At 37.3% G+C, this 27453-nt stretch overlaps 1 protein-coding gene across 1 annotated transcript in view; it reads left to right on the forward strand.

Annotated features, from left to right (window-relative positions):
* The first annotated feature begins 12 nt into the window (after positions 1–12).
* The window catches only part of FAM13A (family with sequence similarity 13 member A), a 374408-nt gene continuing 346967 nt past the window's right edge, over positions 13–27453 (forward strand). The window contains exon 1 of the mRNA XM_077765111.1: positions 13–58. The gene's annotated coding sequence lies outside the window, so the exon portion shown is untranslated. The remainder of the gene's footprint in view (positions 59–27453) is intronic.

Genomic DNA, 27453 nt, shown 5'->3' on the forward strand with positions numbered 1-27453 from the left:
GCCTCAACGCGCGGGTCACCTGGGACTGGAGGAGTCGGGGCGAGGGTTATGAGCAAAGGTAGGAGCGGGCAGACGCGGTTGCTGGCTGACGCCAGGAAGGCTAGCGTCCCTTGGGGACCGGGTGCAGGAGAGGAGCTGGGCTTAGACTCTGCAACATGTACCTGAGCGAGCCCGAGGTTCCTGAGGTGCAGCAGGGGTTGGTCAAATTGAGTATCGAGCATTCCCTCTCTGGTTGCGATGCTCCAGGGTGGGTTTAAGTCCACAGTCACTATAGAAGCGGACCCTGTGCAAAACGGACTGCACCTGCGAAACCCGTGGGCCTGTGGGAGGCTACCCCGTGAGTTTCCTGCCGCCCTTTTACTCTTGCTTCTCGGTAGTAATGAGGAAATTGCAGTTTGACAGAGTGTCTTGGTTTATTTCAAGTGGAGATAGCATTAGTTCCTATTTTGGGATTCTAAATGGACCGAATGCCGGCACTTGTGCTAATAAGCCCTGCGTTGAACCGTGCGGACACCCCCTTCCCGGACTCGGTTCCTCCGGGGGCCATCAGAGCCTTCCCAGGGGAAGGGAGTGGCTGCACCTCCATCCTGCAGCACCTGTTTACCAAGGAAACGCATTTAGCCTTTTCTTTCTGTGTTGGGGTGTGTGTGTGTGTGTATAAAATACTTTGAAAAAATGGAAAAGACTAAAGTTTCTCCAATACCCTAACATAAATGTCTAGCCATTTTCGTTAACATAAAGTAGCACGGTAATTCGTCATTTATTTGCAAAGGCCATATTGTTGCTAAAACGTTTCCAAAGGGAACTGACCTGAGCATTCATACTGCAGCAAAGAGATAATTGTAAGCCTTCTGTCTGACTCCCTCGCCCAAACTGCCTAATTGCCTACGTGAAAATCGCAGATTTCCTCTATCTGGCATGATGGAAAATCTTTGATCTCCTAGTTGTGCTGTGAAGTAGTTATAGACAAATACTTGCTTTCCCCCCGCCCCTCACCCTAACTATCAACCAGGCAGTTTCTGCAATTTAATTGGCTATTTGGGGTAAAGTACAACTTCATGCAAGTTTTATATCACTTTTAAAAGTTTGCCTCCCTCCTCCCCTCATTGTTGCCAGAAGCGTGAGAACAATTGTGTCTGATAAGGTATCCATTTCTTAAGGAAAGAGCCGACATATACCGACTGCCAACCATTGGGGGTGGCTTGTAACCAGATGTTAGCCCCCTAGCCTTCTGCCTCACCTGCCAGCCTACTGGGGTCACTGGGTCCCATTATATATTAAATGAAGTGAACCCTGACTCTTCTCTCCCTTGCCCAGTATCTCTGGAGTTTAACTTCTTTCCAGATACTCCTTGGATCGTTTCCTTGTTTCTGCTGATTCTCTGGCTTGATCACGTCTTATCTCTTAGAGCTGTTCCCTTTTCTTCACTTTGTGTAAATTCAAATCTGGAACACGGCCCATATGCCTTGATTGCCACAAAACACCACCTCCCACAAGGCAGTTGTGTTTAGTAGTCTTTTTAATAAGACTTGACTTTATGCAAGACAGCTGTGTCTTTATACAAGCCAGTTTTCTCTAACAGACTTTTCCCTTTTTGTTGAGGGGAGGGGTCTAGTTGTGGCAGATTTATATTAAAGTATGAGAGTGAGAGGGTGATCTTAAAATAGAGTGTGTCATCCTGGTTTTATTAGGAACCATGTTGACCACAGGCATTTCTTACTGTCCATCCTTTGGGGCACAGCCTCATTATGTCTTTCTGTGCTGTCCTCTCCTGTCCCCAACATTCTTCTGTCTCAGCCCCTGCTCTCCTTCCCACTCAGCTGTTTGTGATATCTTAAGATTCTTTTCCCTTTATAATACAGAGCAGTTTTCTATTCTGTCTCTCTTTTCCTAACTGCCCCTTACCATTCACTGTGGTTTGTTCTCTAATTAGAAGACAGTTCACTCCTTAGGAAATGCTGCCACCAGGATTTCTTTCCTTTAGTATGTGGTATCCGATCGTTGTATCACGAGGTCGACGTTACCTCTATTTTATGTACAATGAAACAAAAGCAGGAAGGTTTGTGAATCTCCTAAATGTAGTGGCAGAATGAAGAGTTGAGCTGGATCTGTTTGGTTTCAAAGGCAGCATGCTCAGCCACAATTGAAACCTTTAACTCCGAGACCTACAAAGAGGAAAAAGTATACTGTATTTATTTTTGCATAATTAAACTTGTCATTTATTAAAATGGAATTTTCGACCTTAACCTACCAGAATGGCACTCGGGTTGTGAGGGTATCTTAAGTCTTCATCAGACATAGCATTTGGCTCATTGAAATGTGGGTTTTCTGAAGGCTACTCCAAATCACCTGAAAATCGCTTGTTTCTCATCATTAAAAGTTCAAAATTCACTTTCTATTGAGATAATCTCAATGCAAATACGTTTTGTGGCCTTGTTTTCTGCAGTATGTTTTATGCATGATAATTTTGTAATAGAATAGTACATCTCTAGATAAATTCTTTTAAAGCAACTGTTTTTTTGGTTTCGTTTATCACTGGTCCTTATTTACTTGGAGATTTTTAAGTTACCCAAATTAGCTACTCCTAAACTTAAAATGAGGACATACTATTATTCCATTTGTATTAAACTGATTTAATATCAGACTTAATAATTGAAAAATATTGCCAATTGAATTGCAGTAAATGGTTTCACAAAGACCATTTACTGTCACCTATTTTAAGGGACATAAAATATTGAGGGGATTTTTCCAGCTAAAATAGAATTTATTTTTCTTTTGGAGTGTGTATATTAGGGCAAACAATATATAAAAGTTATTTTTAAAATGAAAACCTATACTTCGAAGTCTCTTTTAGCTGCAAAGCTATTTTACTTTGTATTATAGACATAAGCCCATGTCATTTTTAGTGTTAAAAAAATCCTTTTTATATAGTTAAAGGTAGAAGTGCTTTTCCACTTGAAAATTTCTGTACACAAGTGAAAGATCAGATTACTCTTTGGAAAATCCCTTCTTTTTTTAGAAAGTTAACATGATATTGAAAGATAATGATTTTTTTCATACTCTTGAGTCTTCTATAGATGCCTGTTAGGAGGCTTTTAAACTTAATTTTGTTGCTGTGTTTCCTTGTTGGCTGGAAGTAGGTTTTCAATTGACTGGCAGCATAGGCAAAGTTAAGACAATGAGCTCCTAAGAAGATAGAAAATATTTTATAGGGTTGAAAAAAATGAAAATTCATGGTGGAAATGTTTAAGGAAAAGTTAGACTTGCTTCCTGAAAAAAAACAAAAACAAAAAAAACATGCATGGATATAAATTGAAGAAACCAGTGAATTGCTAATTGATGGCAGCAGTGTGGTTTGGAAAAATTCAGTAAAATTTACATACTCACTTTATCTTTCCAAATTGTCCTTTAAAGGAGTCCTCAGTTCCCTTAGATTGGTGAAATCCTCCTTCCTAAAAGCCAGTGTGCACCAGACCACTCATTCTCCCTGTGCCCTACACATGCAGCTTCATGCTCTAAAGCTCTGCATGCTGCTCTTTTTGCCTAAACAAGTCCTCTCTTTCCTCTGTTAGTCTGTACATTCTTCTGTTCTAGTTTGTCCAAAAACCAGGTTGCTCCTCAGTCCTGATGGATCAGAATCACCGGGGATTCAAACTGTAGCTTCTGGGTCTCACTCCAGGGATGAAACCCAGGAACTTTTCATTTTTATCAAGCATCCCAAGTGATGCTAATATGCTAAAGTTTGAAAACCTTACATACTGACCACCATTTTGAATATTAAGTTCTTCCCTCATATTCTTTTTGAAAAGAGTTTTTCTTCTTCCCCTTCCTTCTTTCTTCTTAAATTATAAACCATCTTTGAAGGAAAATATGAAATACAGAAAAGCAAAAAGGAAAACAAACCACCATTCAGAGACAATAACACTAAACATTTTGGGGTGTATCCACTGTCTTTTATCAATGTAATTCTCTCCTATATAGGATATGTGTATATATACATTTTTAAATGAGAACATAAAGTTCTAATAAACATAAAAACTTACATACTGTTAACAGCATATTTTATGATCTTGCTTCTCATCAGCCACATATTACCAGGAACACAACCTGTTTCCAAAATTGGGCTTACTGCTATAGAAAGGGAAATACATACCTTGGAAAACCATGGAGTGTCTCAGAGAGAGGGAATCAGGTAAGATTGGTACAAGGACTTGAGTAAGGTGATTTTAGGGAGGTTTAAAGAAAGTGAAGACTCTGTTCTGGATTGGGTGCTACCAGAAAGCAGGAGCAATGGACTATTGGGCCTCTTAATTTTTATACAGGAAGCTACAGGGACAGGCTAGAGTTTCACTATAGAGGCAGTGGTAGTCAATCCTACAAGCCAGGAGAGGGAGTTGTTTGGTCACTTTTGTGGTTACACAGCTTTCCACCCCCCAACACCCACTTATTACATTTCTATTCAAGCAGCATTATGCAGTGTTCTTGTTTTTGTCTTATTTTACTATAATCATGGAGAGTCCTCCTCTAATGTCTGTGAAGTTATTTAGACTTTTTGGGGTAACACCATGCCTACGTCTTTAAGCTTTCAACACATTCTTAAAGGATCCAGGAATCTAAAAAGCTGAAATGATCATCATCGATAGATCAGCTCATTCAGCCTTGAAACTATCCCTAATGTAGCTGTGTAGATAATATCATAGTGCAATTCTACCTTAGTGAGACTCTCTTATGCTTGAGGAAAACCATTATTAATAACCTGACTTCCATGCTTCTGGATTAAAAAGTTCCCATGATAATGCTTCTGAAGTAGCTTTGATCAATTTTAGAAGTTTTCATCACCCAGACGGAAATCCCATACTATTAGCAGTCACTTTCTATCCCCCGCCAACCTCTCCTGTTCCCCAGCTCCTGGCAACCACTTATCTCTATGGATCTGCAGGTTCTAGACTTTCCATATAAATGGAACCATACAATATGTGTACTTTGTGACTGGCTTCTTTCACTGAATGTTAAGTTTGCAAGGTTCATCATATTAGACAGCATGTATTAGTACATCACATTCTTTTATTGCTGAATACTATTCTGTAATACAGATGTGCCACATTTATTCATTCATCAGTTGATGGACATTCAAGTTTCCATTGTTAGACTCTCATGAATAATGTTGGTATGAACATCCATGCACAAATTTTTGTACATATTGACATTTGAACATATGTTGTCATTTCTCTTGGGTACATTACTGAGATTGGGATTGCTGGGTTATACGGTAGGTCTATGTTTAAACTTCTGAGTAGCTTTTCTTTCTTTCTTTCTTTCTTTCTTTCTTTCCTTTCTTTCCTTTCTTTCTTTCTACTCTTGAGAGGGAGAGGAAGAGAATGAGAATAAGCAGAAGAGGGGCAGGGAGAGAGAGGAAGACACAGAATCCAAAACAGGCTCCAGGCTCCAAGCTATCAGCACAGAGCCCGATGAGGGGCTTGAACCCAGGAACTGTGAGATCATAACCTAAGTCAGACACTTAATTGACTGAACCACCCAGGTGGCCCCTGGAGAGCTATTTCTAAAGCAGGTTACTTTTTTACAGTGTATAAGGACTGTGTCATAGTCCATTTGTACTGCTACAACAAAATACCACAGAATGTATAGCTTAGAAACCACAGGAATTTACTTCTCACATTTTTTGAGTCTGGGAAGTCAAAAACCAAGGTGCCAACAGATTCAGTGTGATGGCTGGTTAGGATTCACTTCCTGGTTCATAGCTGGTACCCTCTTGCTGTGTCTCCACAAGGTGGAAGGAGCAAGGAATCTCTGGGTTTTGTTTGTTTGTTTTTTTGTGAACACTAATTCCCTTAATGAAGTTTCCATCTTTATGACCTAAGCACCACCTTCTTATGCCATCACATTGGGCATTAGAATTTCAACATATGAATCGTGGAGGGACATAAACGTTCAGGCTGTAACATGTTCCAGTTTCTCTACATCCTCACCAACACTTATCTGTCTTTTTTTACTCTTGTTATACTAGTGTGTGAAATGGTATTGCGCTGCAGTTTTGGTTTGCATTTCCCTAACGGCTATCTCCAGCAATACACTGTGCTATTTATCATTTATGTATCTTTTTGGAGGAAATGGCGGTTGAGATCCTTAGCCCAGTTTTTAATTGGATTATAACAGAGTTACAATGTTAAGTGATACAGTTTACTCTTCCTCCACTGGCTTTCTTAGAGGAGAGACATAAGAAGTAACCTCCTGAGAAGTATCTCTGTTCTTAGCCCCACTGATGTTGAAAGTACTATTTGTGATACACTGTCCCTTTCTTTTACTTAAGGATTCCTGTGAAAAATTCGGACTATCTTTAATGTCAGAAAAAAAGGCAACTTCCAGATGAAATCTGTCTTTTATCTGACACAAGAAATTTGTCCATTTTAGCATTGACTCACACAAATCTCTGAGCTTCAGTTTGTGTTTCGTTGCTGAAGCTAATTCATTTTCAATTCCCGTATTCTTTTTCTTATCCATTGATTGTGTTTTTAATGTTTTAATGCAACTCTGCTTTTATTTTATAGTAACCTCAGCCATTGTTTTGGAAGTATGTAACAAATTTAAGAGACCAGACAGGCAGTACATCTTAGTGATAAACTTGATGGGTTCTGGAAACAGCCTCTGTTTTGTACTTCTGCCACCTACCAGCCGTGGAATCTCTGACTGATTCTATAAAATCTTTCACATTTGGACAATGGGAATAAAAATCATACTGTTTTAGATTTGTTATAAGGGTGAACTAAAATTGTATATAGAAATTGCTTTGCAGAGCACCCAACACTTCACACTAAGCACTAAGTAAATACTATCTATGATCTTATTTCCTGCATCTTTTGACTAGAAGGAAATACCCTTACTATCTTAGCCGCCTAAGAAAGGAGGCTTTGAAAGGAGCTCTAGATAGCTAAAAGACAACTATATGGGAATGGACAGTTGAATTCATACACATATAATGATATTGTAGAATATTTGTGAGGGTGGATTATATATCTATGGAGATACAAAAAACTACCTTAGAATTATCTATCTAAAATTCTCATTTCATTAATCCACAACAGATGCATATTTTCTTTGCTTGAATCCTAAATCATATCATATTACATATATTGTGGTTAGGGCCGATTTTTAGCCTGATTTTAGGCATCCGAAGGGAATGGTAAAGATACAAATGTGGGTAAGGTGCAACTGACAGTCTTCAAATAGTCATCCATTTGGAAAATGTTTGCGATCTCTCTATTATCTTCTCCTTATATGGTTTAAAAACTACTGAAATTGGAGAAGGGGTCTAACTCTGCCCTTGCTATTAGTATTTAGTGTATCTGTCAACCTAAACCCTGAAATGGCAGTTTAAGGTAGTGGTAGGTAATAGTTTTTTTCTTGGTGTTTCATATTTTCCTCCTCTTTTATTATATGAACGTGTATGTATATAATAATATTATGTTGTGTACACCTATACACACCTATATACATACACCCACCAACACCCACATATGTATTCCCAACTATTTTCTCTCTACACTTAAGCTTCTAATGTTGACAAAACTCTGTGTTTCCCTCTCCCTTATACGTTGTGTTCTTTTCCTTTGTGGACATGATAGTGGAACTAGCTAACAATTTGGAAAGTCCCTATCAATGTGTACTGAAACTGTGCAATTACTTGATTGCTTGTTGAAGAAAACTTCTTGGATTATTAAATCAATATTTTGAAGCTGACTGGAATTTAAATTTGTTTTTACCCCAGTGCTGTTAAAAAGAATCAGACTGATTTATTTAACAATGCTATTTGTTACTACAGTACAGGAGCTAACTGTGCTGACCTTCTTTCTCAGTTGTGGTCCTTTTTTTTTTTTTTTTATCAACAGGTGGTTTTAGTTTATCACTGTTACAGTCAGAGAAGAGAAAGTTCTTAGATGAGTTTTCTTTTTATTATGTTTCTAGTATAGTTAACACACAATTTTACATTACTTTCAGATGCACAGCATAGTGATTCAGCATCTCTGTATGTTATACTATGCTCACTACAAGTGTAGCTACCATCAGTCACCAATACCATTGATCCATTGATTATATTCCCTATCTTGTGCCTTTTATACCCATGACTTAATCATTTCATAAATGGAAGCCTGTATCTTCCACTCCCCTTCATTCACTTTGCCCATTCCTCCATCCCCAGTCCATCTGGCACTCATCAGTTTTCTGTAATTATAGGTCTGATTCTGCTTTTTGTTAGTTGATTCATTTGATTCATTTTTTAGATTCCACACATGAGTTAAATCTAAGACATTTGTCTTTTTCAGTCTGACTTCTTTGTTGTCATCGATGGCAAGATTTCATCCATTTTTATGACTGCATAATATTCCTGTGTATATGTGTGTATCATCTATATTTATCAGGGATATTGGCCTGTAGTTTTCTTTTTTTGTGGTTTCTTTGACTGGTTTTGGTATCAGGATATTACTGACCTTGTCCAATGTATTTGGAAGCCTTCCTTTCTCTTCTGTTTTTTCATTATACTCCCTAGCTCCATCCATACTGTTGCTAATGGAAAGATTTCATTCTTTTTGATGGCTGTATATTTGTGTGTGTGTGTATATATATATATACACACATAAATAATATATATGTTGCTGTATATTGTGTGTTTATATATTATGTATATAACATATATTTATGGCTATATATTGTGTGTATATGTACATATATATATACATACATACACACATACCACAATTTCTTTATCCATTCATCTATCAGTAGACACTCGGGATGCTTCTGTAGTTGGGCTGTTGTAAAAAATGCTGCAATAAACATAGGGGTCCATATATGCCTTCAAATTACTGTTTTCGTATTCTTTGGGTAAATTACCCAGTAGTGTGATTACTAGATTGTAGGGTAGTACTATTTTTAATTTTTTGAGGAACTGCAATAGTATCTTCCACAGTGGCTGCACCAGTTTGCATTCCACCAACAGTGCAAGAGGGTTCCTTTTTCCTGCATCCATGTGACACTTGCTGTCCCTAGAGTTTTTTATTTTAGCCATTCTGACAGCTGTAAGGTGATATCTCATTGTGGTTTTGATTTGCATTTTCCTGATGATGCGGATGTCAAGCATCTTTTCATGTGTCTGTTAGCTATCTGTGCATCATCATTGGAGAAATGTCTTCATGTTTCCTGCCCATTTTTCATTGGAATATTTGATTTTTAGTGTGTTAAGTTATATAAGTTTTTAGATATTTTGGATATTAACCCTTTATCAGGTATGTCATTTGCAAATATCTTCACCCATTCAGTAGGTTGACTGTTATAATTGTTGGTCTTTTCCTTTGCTGTGCAGATGCTTTCTATTTTGGTGTAGTCCCAATAGTTTTTTACTTTTGTTTCCCTTGCCCTAGGAGACCTATCTAGAAAAATGTTGCTAATGGCCAATGTCAGAGAAATTACTACCTGTGCTCTCTCCTAAGATTTTTATGGTTTTATTTAAAAAATTTTTTTGAATAGTTTATTGTCAAGTTGGTTTCCATAAGGATTTTTATGGTTTTAGATGTCACATTTAAGTCCTTAATTCATTCTGAATTTTTGTTTATAGTGTAAAAAAGTGGTCCATTTCATTTGCACATAGCTGTCCAGTTTTCCCAATACCATTTGTTGATGAGATTGACTTTTTCCCATTGCATAACCTTGCCTTCTTTGTTGAAGATTAACTGACCATGTAACTGTGGGTTTATTTCCAGGCTTTCTATATCTTTCCATTGATTTCTGTGTCTCTTGTTGTGCCAGTACCATACTGTTGTGATTACTACAGCTTTGTAATATAGCTTGAAGTCTGGAATTGTGATACCTCCAGGTTTTGTGTTTGTTGTTTTGTGGGGTTTTTGTTTTAGTATAGGTTTTTTTTTCTTGAGATTGCTTTGGCTCTCTGGGGTCTTTTGTGATTTCATACAAATTTTAGGATTATTTGTTCTAGGTATGTGAAAATATACTATTGGGATTTTGATAGGCCTTACATTAAATTGTAGATTACTTTGTGTAGTATAGACATTTTAACACTATTTGTTTTTCCAACCCATGAGCATGGAATACCTTTCCATTTCTTTTCTTCATCTTGAATTTCTTTTAATCAATGTTTTATAGTTCTCAGAGTGAGGTTTTCACCTCTTTGGTTAAATTTATTCCCATTTTATTATTTTTTGGTGCAATTGTAAATGGGATTGTTTTCTTAATTTAACTTAATGTTGCTTCATTATTAGCATATAGGAATACAACAGACTTCTGTACATTGATTTTGGTATCCTGCAACTTTTCCAAATTCATTTATCAGTTCTAGTTTTTTGGTGGAATTGCTAGGGTTTTCTTTTTTTTAATAAATTTTTTTAATGTTTTATTTATTTCTGAGAGACAGCATGAGCAGGGGAGGGTCAGAGAGAGATAGGAAGATACAGAATCTGAAACAGGCTCCAGGCTCTGAGCTGGCTATCAGCAAAGAGCCTGAGGCAGGGCTGGAACCCAGGAACGGTAAGATCATGACTTGAGCTGAAGTCGGAAGCTTAACCAACTGAACCACCCAGGCGCCCCAGGGTTTTCTATATAGTATCATGTCATCTGCAAAAAGTAAAAATTTTATTTCCTCCTTAACAGTTTGATTCCATTATTTCTTTTTGTTGTCTGATTGCTGTGGCTAGGGCTTCCAGTACTGTGTTGAATAAAACTGGTGAAAATGGACATCTTTGTCTTGTTCCTGATCTTCAGAAAAAAGCTTTGTTTTCCTCCATTGAGTATGATGTTAGCTGTGAGTTATAGGCCTTTATTATATTGGGGTATGTTTGCTCTAAACCCAATTAGTTGAGGGTTTTTATCATGTGTGGTTGCTGTACCTTGTCAGATGCTTTTTCTGCATTTATGCAAATGATCATATGGTTTTCATCCTTTCTCTTGTGGATGTGATGCATCACATTGATTTGTGAATGTTTAGCCACCTTGTATCTCAGCAACAAATCCCACTTGATTGTGGTGAATAATTTTTTTTTAAATGTATTGTTGGATTTGGTTTGCTAGTATTTTCTGGAGGACTTTTGCATCTATGTTTATCAGAGATTGGCCTGTAGTTTTCCTTTCTTGTGGTGCCTATATTTGGTTTTGGTATCAGGGTAATGCTGGTTTCATAGAATGAATTTGGAAGTTTTCTTTCCTCTTCTATTTGGAATAGTTTGAGAAGAATAGGTATTTACTCTTTAAATGTGCAGTAGAATTTGTGAAGCTGTGTGGTCTTGGACTTTGGGAGGTTTTTTGGTTTTTTTCTTCAAAAATTTTTAATGTTTTTATTTATTTCTGAGAGAGAGAAACAACATGATCAGAGGAGGGTCAGGGAGAGAGGGAGATACAGAATCTGAAACAGGCTCCAGGCTCTGAGCTAGCTGTCAGCACAGAGCCCGACGTGGGGCTCGAACCCACGAACCATGTGATCATGACCTGAGCCAAAGTTGGACGCTTAACTAACTGAGCCACCCCGGCACCCCTGTTTGGGAGTTTGATTACTGACTCCATTTCTTTGCTGATAATCAGTCCGTTCAAATTTTTATTTCTTCCTGCTTCAGTTTTGGTAGGTTGTATGTTCTAGGAATTTATCCATTTTTTTTCTAGGCTGTCAGATTTTTTAAAATAATTTTTCATAATCTCTAACAATGGCTTGTGTTTCTGTGGTATCAGTTATTTCACCTCTTCCATTTTTGACTTTGTGTGCTCACTCTTTTCTCTTTTAATTAATTAAAGATGGGTCTTGCTAGAGCTTTATCAGTTTTGTTGATCTTTTCAAAGTACCAGCTCCTGGTTTCATTGAGCTGTTCTATAGAGTTTTTGTAATTGTCTAAGTCATTTATTTCTGCTCTAATCTTTGTTATTTCCTTCCCTTCACTGGTTTGGGGTTTTGTTTGTTGTTGCTTTTTTAGCTCCTTTACGTGCAAAGTTAGATTGAGATTTTTCTTTCTTTTTGAGGTAGACCTGTATTGCTATAAACTTCCCTCTTTGAACAGTTTTTGTTGCAGCCCAAAACATTTGGATGGTTGTGTTTTCTTTTTCATGTGTTTTCATGTAATTGTTTCTTATTTGATTTCTTAGTTGACCATTTATTATTTAGCATGTTATTTTACCTCTGTATATTTGTGTTCTTTACAGATTTTTCCTTGTGGTTGATTTCTGTGGCCAGAAAAGATGCATGATATGACTTTGATCTTTTTAAATTTGTTGAGACTTGTTTTTGGACTACTATGTGATCTGTTCGGGATAATGTTCCATTTGCAATAGAAAAGACTGTGTATTCTGTTTTAGGATGGAATGTTCTGAATATATCTGTTAAATCCATCTAGTCCAAGGTGTCATTCAAAGCCACTGTTTCTTATTGATTTTGTTTGGATGATCTGTACATTGACGTAAATGGGGTATAAAAATCCCCTACGGTTATTGTGTTACTATTGAATAGTTCCTTTATGTTTTTATTAACCATTATATATATTTGGGTACTTCCTTGCTGGGTGCATAAATATTTACAATTGTTATACCTTCTTGTTGGATTGTCCCCATTACAGTTATATAGTGTTTTTCTTTGTCCCTTATGCCAGTCTTTGTTTTAAAGTCTATTTTGTCTGATCTAAGTATTGCTATTCTGGCTTTCTTTTGACATCCATGTGCATAATGTTTCTTCATCCCCTCACTTTCAATCTGCAGTTGTCTTTAGGTCTGAAATGAGTTTCTTGTAGGCAGCATATAGATGGGTCTTCCTTTTTTGTTTTTAAATCTATTACATCACCCTATGTCTTTTGATTGGAGCACTTAGTCCACTTATGTTCAAGGTAATTATTGACAGAGATGTATTTGTTGCCATTTTGTTACTTATTTTGTGGTTGCTTTTTTAGTTTTTCTCTGACCCTTCTCTTGTTCTCTTTCATAGCTTATTGGCTTTCTTTAGTGATATACTGGTTTCCTTTCTCTTTATTCTTGGCATATCTATTACTAGTTTTTGACTTGTTACCATTAGGTTTGTATGTAATGTCTTCTGCATATAGCAGCTTATAGTAACTTAAATTTGAACCCCTTCTTTACTCCTTTCCACCCTACATTTTAGGTACATGGTGTCATATTTTATATCCTTTAATTTTGTGAATCTTTTGACTGATTTTTATAGATATTTTTACTGTAAACTTTTGTGTCTCCTACTTTTCATACTTCCTGTCTTTCCCTTAACACTCGGAGTCCCCTTTAACATTTTTTGAAGGGTTGGTTTAGTGGTCATGAACTCCTTTAGTTTTTGTTGGTCTAAGGATCTCTGTATCTCTTCTTCTATTCTGAATATCAGCATTACCGGTTCGAGTATTCTTGGCTGCAGATTTTTCCATTTCAGCATTTTGAATATATCATGCCTCTCCCTTGTGGCTTGCAGATTATCTGCTGAAAAATCAGTTGATAGCCTTATGGGGTTTCCTAAGTATGTAACTGTCTTCTTTTTTCTTGTTGCTTTAAAAAAATCTGTCTTTATCAGTACTTTTTGCCATTTTAATTATATGTGTCTTGGTGTGGACCTCCTAGGGTTGATTTTGTTGGAGGCTCTCTGTGCCTCCTGGATCTGGGGCTCTGTTTCCTTCCCCAGATTAGGAAAGTTTTCAGCTACTATTTCTTCAAATAAATTTTCTATTCTCTTCTCTCTCTTTTGGAGTCCTGTAATGGAGGATGTTATTACATTTAATGGAGTCACTGAGTTCCCTAAATCTATCCTTATTTTGCATAATTTTTTTCTCTCACCTGCTCAACTGGATTACTTTTCATTACTCTGTCCTCCAGGTCACTCACTGATTCGTTTTTCTGCTTCCACTAGCCTGCTATTTATTACATTTTGTGTATTTTTAATTTCATTTATTATGTTTTCCACCTCTGATTGATTCTTCTTTATCTCTTTGTTAAAGGTCTCACTGATGTCCTCCACTCTTTTCTCAAGTACAGTGAGAGTCTTTATGATCATTACTTTAAATTCTCTAACTGGCATATTACTTATCTACATTTCACTTAGGTCTTTTGCTGTGATTTTGTCCTATTCTTTCATTTGGAATGTATTCCTTGTCTCCTCATTTTGCCTAACTCTCTGTTTCTGTGCGTTAGGAAAGTCAGCTCTGCTTCCTGTTTCTAAAAGTAGTGGCTCTATGAGGAAAAAGGTCCTGTAGTGCCCTGCAGTACAGTGTTGCCTCTGCCCCGGAACCTGGTGTTTCAGGGGGTTTCTCCTCTGTGTGTTGCATTTGCCCTGCTATTGTGTGCTGGCCGCTTTTGCCTTCAAGCTAGTCTTCTGCAGTCTGTCTCTGCCTGTGGCAGCAGTGTTTGGTCCCTGGTGTGGATGTGCAGCTTTAACAATGTGTGTGCCAGTCTGCTTGTGAATTGACACCTGCTACCACCAATCAGGGCTGTGTGGTGGGGGCAGGTGTAATTTTAACAAGGTGTGCCTCAGGCTTGTACATGACCTATGCTGCTGCCACCCCACTACCCTCAATAACATCAAGGCCTCCTAAAGCATGCTCATCAGGAGATGTGGTATTGGCAAGGCTTGCACTAGTCTTCTGGGTGAGGAGACCCACAGTAATGGGACTGAAGCACATGTGACTGGAAATGGCTGATCTGGGGAAGAACAAGGGGGTGGGCTTGATGTAAACAAGTTAGGTAGTGAATGTCAGCATTCTGGTCTCCACAGGTGGCTGTGTGTTTATTCTGAGAGACTGGGGGGGAGGGGGAAGGGAATTGGTGCCTGCCAGCCTCTTTGTTCTTGGAGGAGTCTTCCAAGGATCTCTGCCCCTTTGGGACATGCTCTGAGATGGGTAAATAGCTCTTTCTCCCATATACCCCAGGTGTTTTTGTGCTGTAACTCCGAAGGACTTTTTGTGGTGCAGTCTCTTCAAGGGCAGGGACTAGGCTTCCTATTGCCCTCTGGGCTTTTCCAGAACTAAGTTGCTGATGTTTAAAATTCCAGGATTTAAGTCCTATTTTCTGTAAGAATTCTTGAAATTCAGTCCTCATGTTCAAAGCCAAATGTCATGGGGATTCATCTTCCCAGTGCAGGCTTCCAGGTATGATAGCCTGTTTTGTGGCTCTTTCCATGCCTGTGTACCGCCCCCTCTACTCCCACCGCTCATCAAAAATGCCCTAGTCCATCTTGCTTCCCACTGTGTCTCCACCCTTCCAACCCTCTTTGATGTGCCCTCTTCTCTACCTTTAGTTTTGGATTTTGTTCGTCAATCTTCAGGTCAGTTTCTGGGTTATTTGTACTGATGGAATTTTTATCTGGTTCTATCTGTGAGCTTGGTGTCTTCCTATTCTGCCATCTTCCCAGCCTTCCTGGTGTGAGGCTCTTTGATGTAAATAATAAGGAAATTGATTTGTCTCAGGTTATAGTAGTTAAGTCCTTGACCACTAGGAGGTTTGCTATAGTTCCAATGAAGAGGAACATTGTAATATATAAAACAGATTTAGCATAAGTTTATGTCTGCACAAAGTAAACTATTACAGCTACAGACATGTGAGACAGTATTAAACAGTTAACTGCCACATGAACGTACAAAAATCCTATAGCAGCACCCCCTCCATCTTCCCTAATGTCCCATGGCAGCCTAGCATATTATAACGCATGAGTTTTTTTTTTTTAAGTATTTATTTTTGAGAGAGAGACAGAATGTGAGCTGGAGAGGGGCAGAGAGAGAGGGAGACACAGAATCTGAAGCAGGCTCCAGACTCTGAGCTGTCAGCACAGAGCCCGGCGTGGGGCTTGAACTCCCAGACTGTGAGATCATGACCTGAGCCGAAGTCAGATGCTTAACACTTAATTAACTGAACCATCCAGGTGCCCTATAACTCATGAGTTTTAAAGCTTCCAGGAGTATAAGTTGTAGTAAAAATAATCCACTGGAGAGGAACATAGTCTGCAATAATACATAGCACATGGTATTATCTTAGTAAATATTTGATTGGTAAATGAATAAATAAGCCAAGTGTTAAGTTTATATTGTTTGTGTGTACCTCTTACCAGCTGTGTGATTGGGCATGTAGTTTGATTTCTGAATTTCAAGTGTTTTTTTTTTTTTGTTGTTGTTGTTGTTGTTGCAAAATGGGAATGTTGGCATTTATATCCTAGCTTGTTTTCATGTTAATTGAATGAGATAATATAGATAAATGTGCTTAATAATTAATATTTTAAAAAACTCTCAAGATACCTCTTGTTCTAATATTTTTCTCAGTTGGAATATTGGTTTACTGTTTATACCTTGTAATTGACAGTGATATTCATAATGTTATTACCCTTAGCCTAGTCACAATTAGGAACCAGGTGCATTCCAGATGGGGATTTAACCTATCTTAATTTAATACATTTGTGAAAACATAGGTCTCAGCATAGGTTTGGCTGTGTAAGTCTGAACTTCTCTTGACCTTCAGTCTCATTTGACAAATATGAATAATATGTATACTGTGGAATTGTGATAAATAAATGAGAACATATGTGAAAGCCTTGGATAATAGTTGTTAGTGACTTGTCTCTATACCCCCTCACAAAGTAAAACTATTTACCTTGTAAAACTATTTACTCTTGTAATTCTAGTTCTGGGAATTGCTATTCAGTTAATAGGAATATTTCCTTATTTTTCATACATATATACATAATTATATATATAGCAAAATATTTTTTTACTTTCTGGATTTTAAAAAACTATATATGCTGTATTATTTATTTCAGTGTTACAATAGGTCAAGGACTATGCCAGCCACAAGTCATATACAACTTTTTTTTTGAGAGAATGGATTTTTATTTAAAAAATCAAAAGTAATTGGCTCAAGAATTTCAACTTAACGTTTATTTAAAGATAAGATTTGAAAAAAAAATGGAATCTTCCTGGTAAAAAGATACTGAAAATGAAGAACTCAAATATTAAGGGCTACAAACATATCTTTCCATGAGCACTATATTCCTACATAGTCCTTCTGTCTTAGAGATTTTATATTCTTAAAGAATATAGTTATAGGTTAAAATTTTATATTCAGATTTCTTGTAGAAATACAAATCTTTATATCATTTTTCTTCCAGTTTTATTAAGGTAAAATAGACATACAATACTATAATTTTAGGTGTACATTTGATTATATATATATATTGCTAAATGATCACCATTGTAAATTTAATTAGTATCCATTACCTCACATCACTTTACATACAAATTTTTTTATTTGTGATGAGAACTTTTAAGATCTACTCTGCAGCTTTCAAATATACAATACGTGGTTAATAGTGACCATTAACTGTAATCACTGTGCTGAACATTACATTCACCAGACTAATTGATCTCACAACTGGACGTTTGTGCGTTTTGACTACCTTCACCTTTTTGTCCACACTATATTATTTTTTACTCTCTCTCTCTCTCTCTTTTTTTTTTTTTTTTAGATCTCTGGAGTTTTTTCTCCAAAATCCCTTAAAATCATGTCTGTGCTCACACATTTAAGTTCTTTTTCTCATGACACTCATGTGATCTGTTTCTTGTCCTGACTTTTAAGTAAGTCCCAAAGTGTTTCCAGGAACAACCAAAGATTTATCACCACACATTTAATGCAATAACTGTACAATATTTGTTGTGAGGCCTGAAACGAAATGGGATGTTACTCTGCCCTCAAAGGATTTCACCCTAGAAAGATAAATTTACAAACAATAACGATGTAGTGTGTAAATATTTACAAGTGGTTTAAAGCAGGCATAGGTGCACGCAGGGGAGCAGTCAGGAAGGCTAGAGACACTGGTGCTGGGCATTGAAGTATGTTTATGAGTTCCCTAAGTAAGAAAAGGGAGACAAAGACATGTCTGGCAAATATGAGATCATAAACAAAGGTTCTGAAGTGGGACAATGCACACCTTAAGTAATTTAAAGAAAAACAAAGTATTTGTTTCCTATTGGTGCTCTAAAAAGTGACCAGAAACTAAGTGACTTAACAACAGCACAACTTTGTGATCTTACTGTTCTGGAGGTCAGAAATCTGAAACCAGTTTTACTGGGCTAAAATCAAGGTTCTCCTTGGTACCCTTGATGAGTTCTTGGATTTTCTGGCTTCTAGAGGCCATCTTTATTCCTTGGCTTGTGGCCTCTTCCTACATCTTCAGACCAGCAGCTTTGGATCTTCTCGTCTCTCTGACTACAACTGGTGCTTCTATCATGATAGCTCCTCTTCCTTATAAGGACCCCTATGATTAGATTGAGCCCCGATAGTCCAAGATCATCTTCCCAAGATCTGTAACATAAATACATCTGAAAATCCCATTTGCTGCACAAGGTGACATATTCACAAGCCCTGAGAGCTAGGATGTGAACATCTTTGGGGGACCATTATCCAGCCTACTACCAGCAAGAAAGCTAAAATTTAAGGTATACAATGGGGGTAAGGCTAGTATGAAATTAGATTTTGAAAAACTTTGAAAGCCATGCTGTGGAGTTTGGAACTTAATCTATAGGCCAGCAGTTTTTGTTCTTTAAAAAAGTTAAAAGTATGAAGATAGATGCTCAATTCATGTGAATATACTCAAAATTCAAATATAATTACTTGGATGATCACAGATCCCTTGAAGCCAATATATGGAGCTTTTAGGCCTGAAGAGGAAGAAAATAAGCAGGAAAGTAACAAAATCAAATCTGTTTCAGAAGTGTAGTTAGTGGTATCGTTGCACCAAAGGAATGCTGATGAGGCACAACACTTAGCAATTTTTTAATTTTAAAGAATAGCTGCAATAGGGGAGAGAAAATTGAGTTGAAAAAATTTTCAAAGGTAGAATAAATAGTCTGTGATGACTAAAGAAGCCAGGGGAGACTGAAGTAGGCTCTGAGTTGTTTATGAAAAGGCTCCTAATGTATACTTCCTCCTGAAACTTCCTCCCACTGTGTGACTGATTTTTGGAATCTGCCTGAAATCAAATGCAACTTTCTATTCAAACGTGTTGTGTTTCCCAACTAATTAATTCCTTCTATTAGTAGGGTTGCCATATAATACATAGTCTAAACTGAGATAGTAATTTATTTATAACTGTTTAAGATCTTCAAATAAAACCTACTTACAAAACTTATTTATAAAACCTGAAATTTAAATTTCTGTAAAACTTCCCTTATAGGATGTGGTGGTTCTAAAAATCTCCTAATGGAGTATTTTGACATGGCCAACATACAGCTTCTCAGGTCCTGATCTCATAAACTGGCCCACAGGACCTTGCACTGGCATTAGAGGTAGAGGAATGAAGCCTGGTTGCCAAAGTGAAAATGTATGTGGAGGGCAGTGAAAAGATCTTTCCAATGAAGGCAGACATTTTAGTGAAGGACCATATCCAAATGCCATCTGCTGGGAGCTCTAGTTGGAAAAGTCTCTAATGATATCATGGACTTTGATTTGTATTCTAGTGATATTGCCAAAGATTAATTCGCCTGGGTCTGAATATTTAGATTTTTTTCTTCTGTTCTTTTTCCTTAAAATGTATTTCACCCTGAAGTACAGATTTGGACCCATTTAGCTTTTCAACTGTTGCCTCCCTTCTTGCCATTCTTGATAATTCCTTACAAAGGCTATTATCTCTTAAGGATGATTCTAGGTTATCCTACTTTCTCTTAAGATGGTTAAACTTTAAGAATTTTACATATCAAATAGTAAGTTGTACACTTGGGTTTTTCTCCTTTCTCTATAGAGTTGATATTAAATGAAAACTTCACCCTAAGAGAAGAGAACAAATCCAAGGATCGCTGACCATGCCATTATCCCCCAAGGAAATCTGAAGTGATGAGCACCGGAATTCATGTTTTCAGCTCCCATAATCTTGTGTAACTTTTTTTTAGATTTATTTTATTTATTTTATATATATTTTTTATTTATTTCTAGGAGAGAGAGAGAGAGAGTGAGCAGGGGAGGGTCAGAGAGAGAGGGAGACACAGACTCTGAAATAGGCTCCAGGCTCTGAGATGGCAGTCAGCACAGAGCCCGACGCAGGGCTTCGAACCCACGAACCACGAGATCATGACCTAAGCGAAAATCGGACGCTTAACCGACTAAGCCACCCAGGCGCCCCGTAACTTTTTTAGAAGATGCTGAAGCCAAATGATGAGGCTGCCCAAAGTCCCTTCAGGGCACCAAAGTCCATCATTGAGCTGTCTCTCATTGCCAATGTCCCACAGAATCACAGCAAATCACACAAGACACCCACAGCTTCTCAGAATCAAAAACCTGCTTCCACATGTTTACCACTTACAATATTCCTCATTCCTTTTAGTAGATCCAGTTTTTCCATCTGGTATCACTTCCCTTCACCCAAGGAACTCCTTTTAGCATTTCTTATAGTGTGAACTCACAAAATTTACTCAGCTTTCCTCTAAAAATGTTTTTATTTCACCTTTATTTTTTTTTTAAATATTTTTATTTATTTCTAGGTGAGAGAGAGAGTGACAGCGTGAGCTGGGGAGGGCCAGAGAGACAGGGAGACACGGACTCTGAAATAGGCTCCAGGCTCTGAGCTGGCAGTCAGCACAGAGCCTGACGCGGGGCTCGAACCCACAAACCGCGAGATCATGACCTAAGCGAAAGTCGGACGCTTAACCGACTAAGCCACCCAGGCGCCCCTACTTCACCTTTATTTCATGAAGAACATTTTCTCTGGGTATATAATTCTGGTAGAGTTTCTTTGCCTTACCCTATTCCTTCAAAACCCTCTAGACATATCAGTCCATTATTTTCTGGTCTCCATTATTTCTTATGAGAACTAAGTTGTCACTCCTGTTGTTCCATTAAAGGTAAGTATCTTTCAGGATGCCTGAGTATCGCAGTCAGTTAAATTTTGATTTTTGGCTCAGGTCATGATCTCATAATTCATGGTTCAAGCTCCACATTGGGCTCCATGCTGATAGTGTGGAGCCTGCTTGGGATTCTCTGTCTTTACCTCTCTCTCTGTCACTCCTCTGCACGTGCTCTCTAAATAAATAAATAAGTAAACTTAAAAAAAGTAAGTATTTTTTCTGGTTTACTTTAAAGAGTTTTTTGGTCTTTAACTCTCATTGTTAGCTCTGTTAAAAATATGAGTGGTTTTCTTTATCCTTCTAGAGGTCTGTAGTGCTGAGGGTTAATATTTGTTATCAATTTTGAAACATTTCAGCTTTTATTTTCAAAAATTTTTTTCTAGTCCAATCTTTCTCTCATTTCTTCCTAGACTCTAATTAGACTATATGATATTATCCACAATACTGGCATTGGTTTTTTTCTTTAATTTTTTAAGATTCCACATACAAAGATGGAAGTCTTGAACTCTCCCTTCTGAGGATCCTGGTGGAGCAAGTCCTGATACCCTGGCAGCACCCTTCACTGTCACCTCCCTCAGCCTCAGCTTTCCCAGAACACTTTTAAGATTGAAAAGGGATGCTGTTAGTAAATGCACTGAATCAACAAGCATAAATTGGAATTAGCCAGGCAGGCTGGAGTTTAAGATATACTACTTACTAGGCACAATTTCATTGTCCTGGGAAACAAACCTTAGAATACTCCTTCATGCTGTTCTTGACTACCTGACACCACTTTTGTCTCTTATATAAAGTCAGTTATCAATTTTTTTTTTTATTTCTAGGAGAGAGAGAGAGACAGCGTGAGCAGGGGAGGATCAGAGAGAGAGGGAGTCACAGACTGAAACAGGCTCCAGGCTCTGAGCTGGCAGTCAGCACAGAGCCCGATGCGGGGCTCGAACCCACGAACCGCGAGATCATGACCTGAGCGAAAGTCGGACGCTTAACTGACTAAGCCACCCAGGCGCCCCCAGTTATCAATCTTACAGGTTCTTTCTACAAAGTTTGTGATTTATCTTTCAGTATCTAAATTCAAGACATTGTCTTCTCAGCTGGGCAATTGTTAACGGGGTCCGTTTAGTTATAAGAAGTTTCCTTTTTAGCACATTTTAGTCACACTTCAGATTAATCTGGCCCTGCTTTTGTCAAGGTATTTATTTAAGAACCTACAGTGGCTCCTAATTGAGGTCCTGCCTACATGTCTTCTATTTGAAGTCCCTTTTCATACTAATGTCCATCTCTTTGCTCATCACACAGACCCACATTAGAATGCCTTCTCCTTCCTCTGCCTTCCTAATCAATGACTTCTGTAGAAGTCTGCTCAATACCTAGCAGACTCCAGTCACCTTCATCCATCACATTTTTTTCCTTTTTTCAAATTATTTTCTTCTTAACATTTATTTTTGTGAAAGAGAGTAAGTGCCCAAGGATGGGCAAGGGGCAGAGAAAGAGAGTTCTAAGCAAGCTCTGCAGGGCTCTATCCCAGGAACCATAAGATTATGACCTGAGTTGAAATCAAGAGCTGGATGCTTAACTGACCGAGCCACCCAGGCACCCCATGGCTTCAAATTCTTAAGTACTAAGGGCACACATTTCAAATTTGATTATACAGTGTAGTGTATTGTATTTGTTAATTGAAGGATTAAGACTCAAGTGCCTTCATGTTCCGTGAGGTAAGCATAAACTGTGAAGCAGGCAGCATAAGGAACAATGAGTATTAAAGTGTGTTGATTAATAGTAATAATAATTCCCACCTAGGTACATAGCCTTTCAAATCACTATGCTGGTGATACAGAATGGCCAAACGGAATACCTTCTCAAGATTTGCAATTTGTGTCCTAAATATTTTTTACATATATTTCATGATTTAAGTACTATACCATTATTCATACCTCCTCTTAGCCATAATTCCTTGAATACAAATAGGTACACACTGTGTATTACATAAGTGCTTATGAAGTTTAGAAGTTAAATTATGGTTTTAGCAAACTTAATGGGAAAATAAACTGTTTTCAAAAGAAAATGCAGCTCTTATCTAGTTTTCGATGCCTGAGGAATGGAACTTTCCATTCCCATCAGTACTCTTGCCCACTTCTTACAGGACTGGGTTCTGATTCTCTCCTTCTGTGGACACTGGCAAAGTGGGTCTTCTTTGGCTTCCAGGGAAGGGATAGGGAATTGTATCCAGCAATCTAGTCTTAGTCAAGAGGCATGCCAAGCATTAAGGTGGGGCCATAAACAGAGCTGGAAAAAGGGACATAAGTAAGCTTGTGAGGAAGTAATAGAAATGCAGGTCAAACAATGGGCTTAAATAATGACCCATATTTTGGGTCCCATTAATGGAATTGGGATGTCTAAACTAAGGGTGTGTTGAAGAATGACAAGATCAACACTGTGTACCTGACAAAAAGACAAAGCTGAATTTATTGACCATCATAGAGGGGGAAAACTCTGGTGGTTAGGCATCGTCTTACTGAGCAGAGCAGACTGATAATCACATAGGTGGGCTTGCAGGAGTGTGACCTCATTGGAAGCAGAGTGGTTACTCAAATGAGACAGTTATTGATTGGCTGACACTCAAAGACATGCTTATTAGAGTGAGCCCCTTCTTGGGCTATTACTGATAGGTTGGCTTACAAAATTACTTGGTTTACTAAGGCAAGGTGCTGGTCGATTGAACAGGTTTAAAATGAGTTATATTGGCTGTTTCCATGGCTACAGAACAATGGATCTTTTCCTAGGAGTATGGTAATTTTTTTCCCTCTCAAATGGGATGAGAATGCATCTAGAGTTCAGAACAGAAATATCATCAGATTATGAACTGGACCTCTTTCTGGAAAATCCTTCAGAATATAATTAGGAGAAGGCCAGGTAATGGATCAGTTTTTACAAAGTAGACTAATAAACCTTATTATTTCCAAGGAACCAAGGTCTACAGAATAGTCTGTCTATGAATATGTAAGGATTTTCATGCCTAGCAATGTTACTGAATAGCCTACCAGCAAGGCTCAGCAGCCTTTTTCTGTAGTGGGTCAGATGGTAAACGTTTTAGGCCTTGTGGGCCATAGGTTCAGTCTTTGTTGCAGACACTAACCTTGACCACTGGAGTACCAAAGTAGCCATGCATGTTATATAAACAGATGGGTGCAACCAGAGTTGATCTAGAACAGCTGTATTGGGCCCATGGTGGCCAGATATGGCCCACAGGCTATAGTTTGCTGATTCCTGACCTAGAACAAATAATCTTTCAGGTGCACATACTGCTAGGGATTAAAAAACCAAAATACCTGAACCTCTCTGGTCAAGAGATCATATAGTATATAAAAAATAAATAGTTGCTAACTGACCTCTAATACCCTGTCTGATGGGATGCTATTGATTCTGGTCCAGGCTAGGATACTCCTTGAGAAATAGCTGGGATAGAGATAGAGCTGGAGTATAGACAGACTGAGTGTAGAAGAAAAAGCCTCCAATGGTCCTATCTCTAACAGGCATCAGGTGGTTGATGCTATCAATGCTGCTGCCACCATACCCCATGATACTTGCTAGTCTCTGCTACATAGCCAGCAGTACTGTAATTGCTGACCATTGCTGTTCTGACAACGGTTATTGCTACTCCAGCTGAAGAGATTTTGTCTTTTGAAAACTGATAGCTCTGCCAGTTACCCTCAGAGAACTCAACTTTGAAGCATTTTTAGCTTCTTTGGTGGCAAGAGGATAACGCCTGTTTAGATCTCTTCATCAAACTTCTCCAGGTTAGAGGGTCATTTGAATGAAGCATCCAAGCGGCCTGATCATCAGTTATGAAGTCACCTTGACTCCTTCCTCCAGGGAGCTCACAGATCTTGAAAATAGGGCTCCTTTGTCCTGACGTGGTATTTCAGCATTTCTGGGAGTAGTCATGGAATTAGCCTACCAGAGTGAACTATTAGGAATAGTATTTGTTACAATTCCTTTATTTCAGGGGAAAAAAGCAATAGCTCATATTTTATATTAACAGATCTCTTGGCCTGCAGCTTGTATATCTTAAGAGTCTTTGAAAATCAGTACTTAGGAATATGTATATATATGTTTGCCAGCACAGAGAACTTTCTAGAATTTGACTCTACTATCGCTTGCATCTATTTGGTCATGAGGAAAATTATTTCACACTCCAATTTTAGACCTATGCCATGGAAAGATATTCTTATGTGAAGAATGATTTTTAGTGCTGTTTGTTAAATGACCTATTCAGGGTTTCTTTTTGCAGTGACATATAGTCATTACCAAAAATAAGGATAAATTTGGTACAGTACTAATTTAACTTTATAATAGTGTGGAAGTACTTGTGAAAATAAGGACTAGATTTTTGTCATCCTTATGTAGTATTATATATACGTATTAGGAACAATAATACAAGGTATACTATTTTTATGTTCTAACTTGTTCTAACATCACAATGTTTTTGAAATCCATCATGAAAAATTGGGAAAGAGCAATATAATTTTGTACAAAAATATAATGAGAGAAGGCTATCTTTATCAGCTACTTAAGTCAATTATAAACATAGTTATTCAAAATATAATGTATGTGGAATAAAACTAGGTAAACGATGGACGAAAGAAAAGCCTGGACAGAATATATTAGCCTGAAAAAGACTCTGTTGTGCATGTGTATGTAAGTGTACATATATGAATTTAATATATAGTAATGACAATCTCATACTTGGGAAATGAAAAACTTGCTCAATAAATGGAATAGAGTCATTTGGTTAGTATATTAAGTTAAAGACAAACTTGTTTTACAGACACACAGGACTTTGAAATATAGTAAAACATTTGAGAGTTTTATTTCTTCCTCCTATAGGAGTCTAATTGATAAAGGCATGTTAATGCAGCCATACTCGACTAGGTCATTGAGAGGTCAAGGTTACTTCCATCTACTCACTCTTTGATCCCCTGGGACTATCTCTTCTCCATGGTCCGAGTGAGATGTATTCATATTCTAGCATGTGATGTAGAGGAAGGAGAGGAAACAGGAAGCAAGAGATTTCCTATGAAGCATGTGACACAGAAGTTGTACATATCCAATCCATTCACATTCTGTTAATGAGTACATGGTCATATGGCCCTATCTACTGGTATAAAAGTTTGGGAAATGCAATATGTAGATGAACAACTATGGGCTCAGCCCCAACTAATAGGTAAAAGAAGCTCTAGTGGTATCAGAAAGAGAGATTGCATATTGTAAAGAATTAACCCTGTGGGCCACAGTAGTTAAATGGAAAATAAACATCAAATCAATTTAGATCCTCATTTTTTACTATATTTCAAAAAAATTCCATGTAAATGAGTAATCCAACCATATGATAAGCATCCAAAATTGCTATTTTTATTTGCCAGGTAACATACTAAGTGCTTTTTATAGATTATATAATTTAATCCTTAAAATGAGTTTATAAAAGAGATTTGTTAAGATTCCATTTGATAAATGGACAGTGCTACACATGGAATAGAAAATACAAATGACCAATGAGGAATTTTCATATATTTAATGATAAATCTGAATTTTTGAGTGAAATCCGTTTCATTTATTAAATTATGATATATTTTACAAAATATTCAAACTTGGGTAGCGTGAATTGTAGATTATAAACTGCCAGAGTCCATGTGTATCCACAAGTACAGTACATGTTAATATTAATGTGATCCAGCAATTTCACTTTCTGGAGTCTTGACTAGAAAATAATCAGAATGAGGATAAAGCATTACTTATAGTCACATACATAAGATGAGAAACCATGTAAATGTCTAAAAACAAGAGAATGACTAAAGAAACCATTATATATACAGAACATATTGTATGTGATTAAAATTGTAGTGTTAACAGTATGGGAGCATGTCGGTGATACAATGTTAAGTGAAAAAAATTGGGATAGAAAACCCAAAAATTAGATTTAGATTATGTTTTTTAAAAATATTAAAAAGAAAATAGAAATATGTTAAATATTTATAAGTATCCTGTTATTCTTTCATTACCTCATCTCTGCTTCTTTATTACTGCCTTTGTAGTAACTAATCACAAAGATTTATCTCCCATTGGATGATCCATTAAAGAAGGTACCATGTCTTTCTTATCATTGTTTATCATTGCATAGTGCCTGAACCAGTGTAGGTAATAAAAATTGACCTAATATTTAGGCTTTTATTTTTCACCAAGGACTGGCAATATGTATATAAGCAGAAAAGACAAAATTTTAATATATTGGGAAAAGTTTGTTTTAAAATAATATTCTATAATAGCCTCATTTTCCAGTGGGTGAATGGAAAGCACAAGTGATAAAATCTAGATTAGGTGGAAGCAGAAAAATATTTTCTTTTTCAGTGGAGGGAGTTATGTCCATTCTCCCATTTCCATTCCATTGTTTGGCCTTCGGATTGTGTTAGTGCACTTTGTGGAAGTAGTCTTTGCAATGTTATAAATGCATGCGTTGAAATAAAATGTACTTTGTCATGTTCTCTGGCTTTGCTGTGGGAAGCTGTTGATTGGCTAGAAATATACAAAGTAT

This window comes from Crocuta crocuta, unplaced genomic scaffold (genome assembly GCF_008692635.1).
Source record: "Crocuta crocuta isolate KB4526 unplaced genomic scaffold, BGI_CrCroc_1.0 scaffold134, whole genome shotgun sequence".
Taxonomy (NCBI): Eukaryota; Metazoa; Chordata; class Mammalia; order Carnivora; family Hyaenidae; genus Crocuta; species Crocuta crocuta.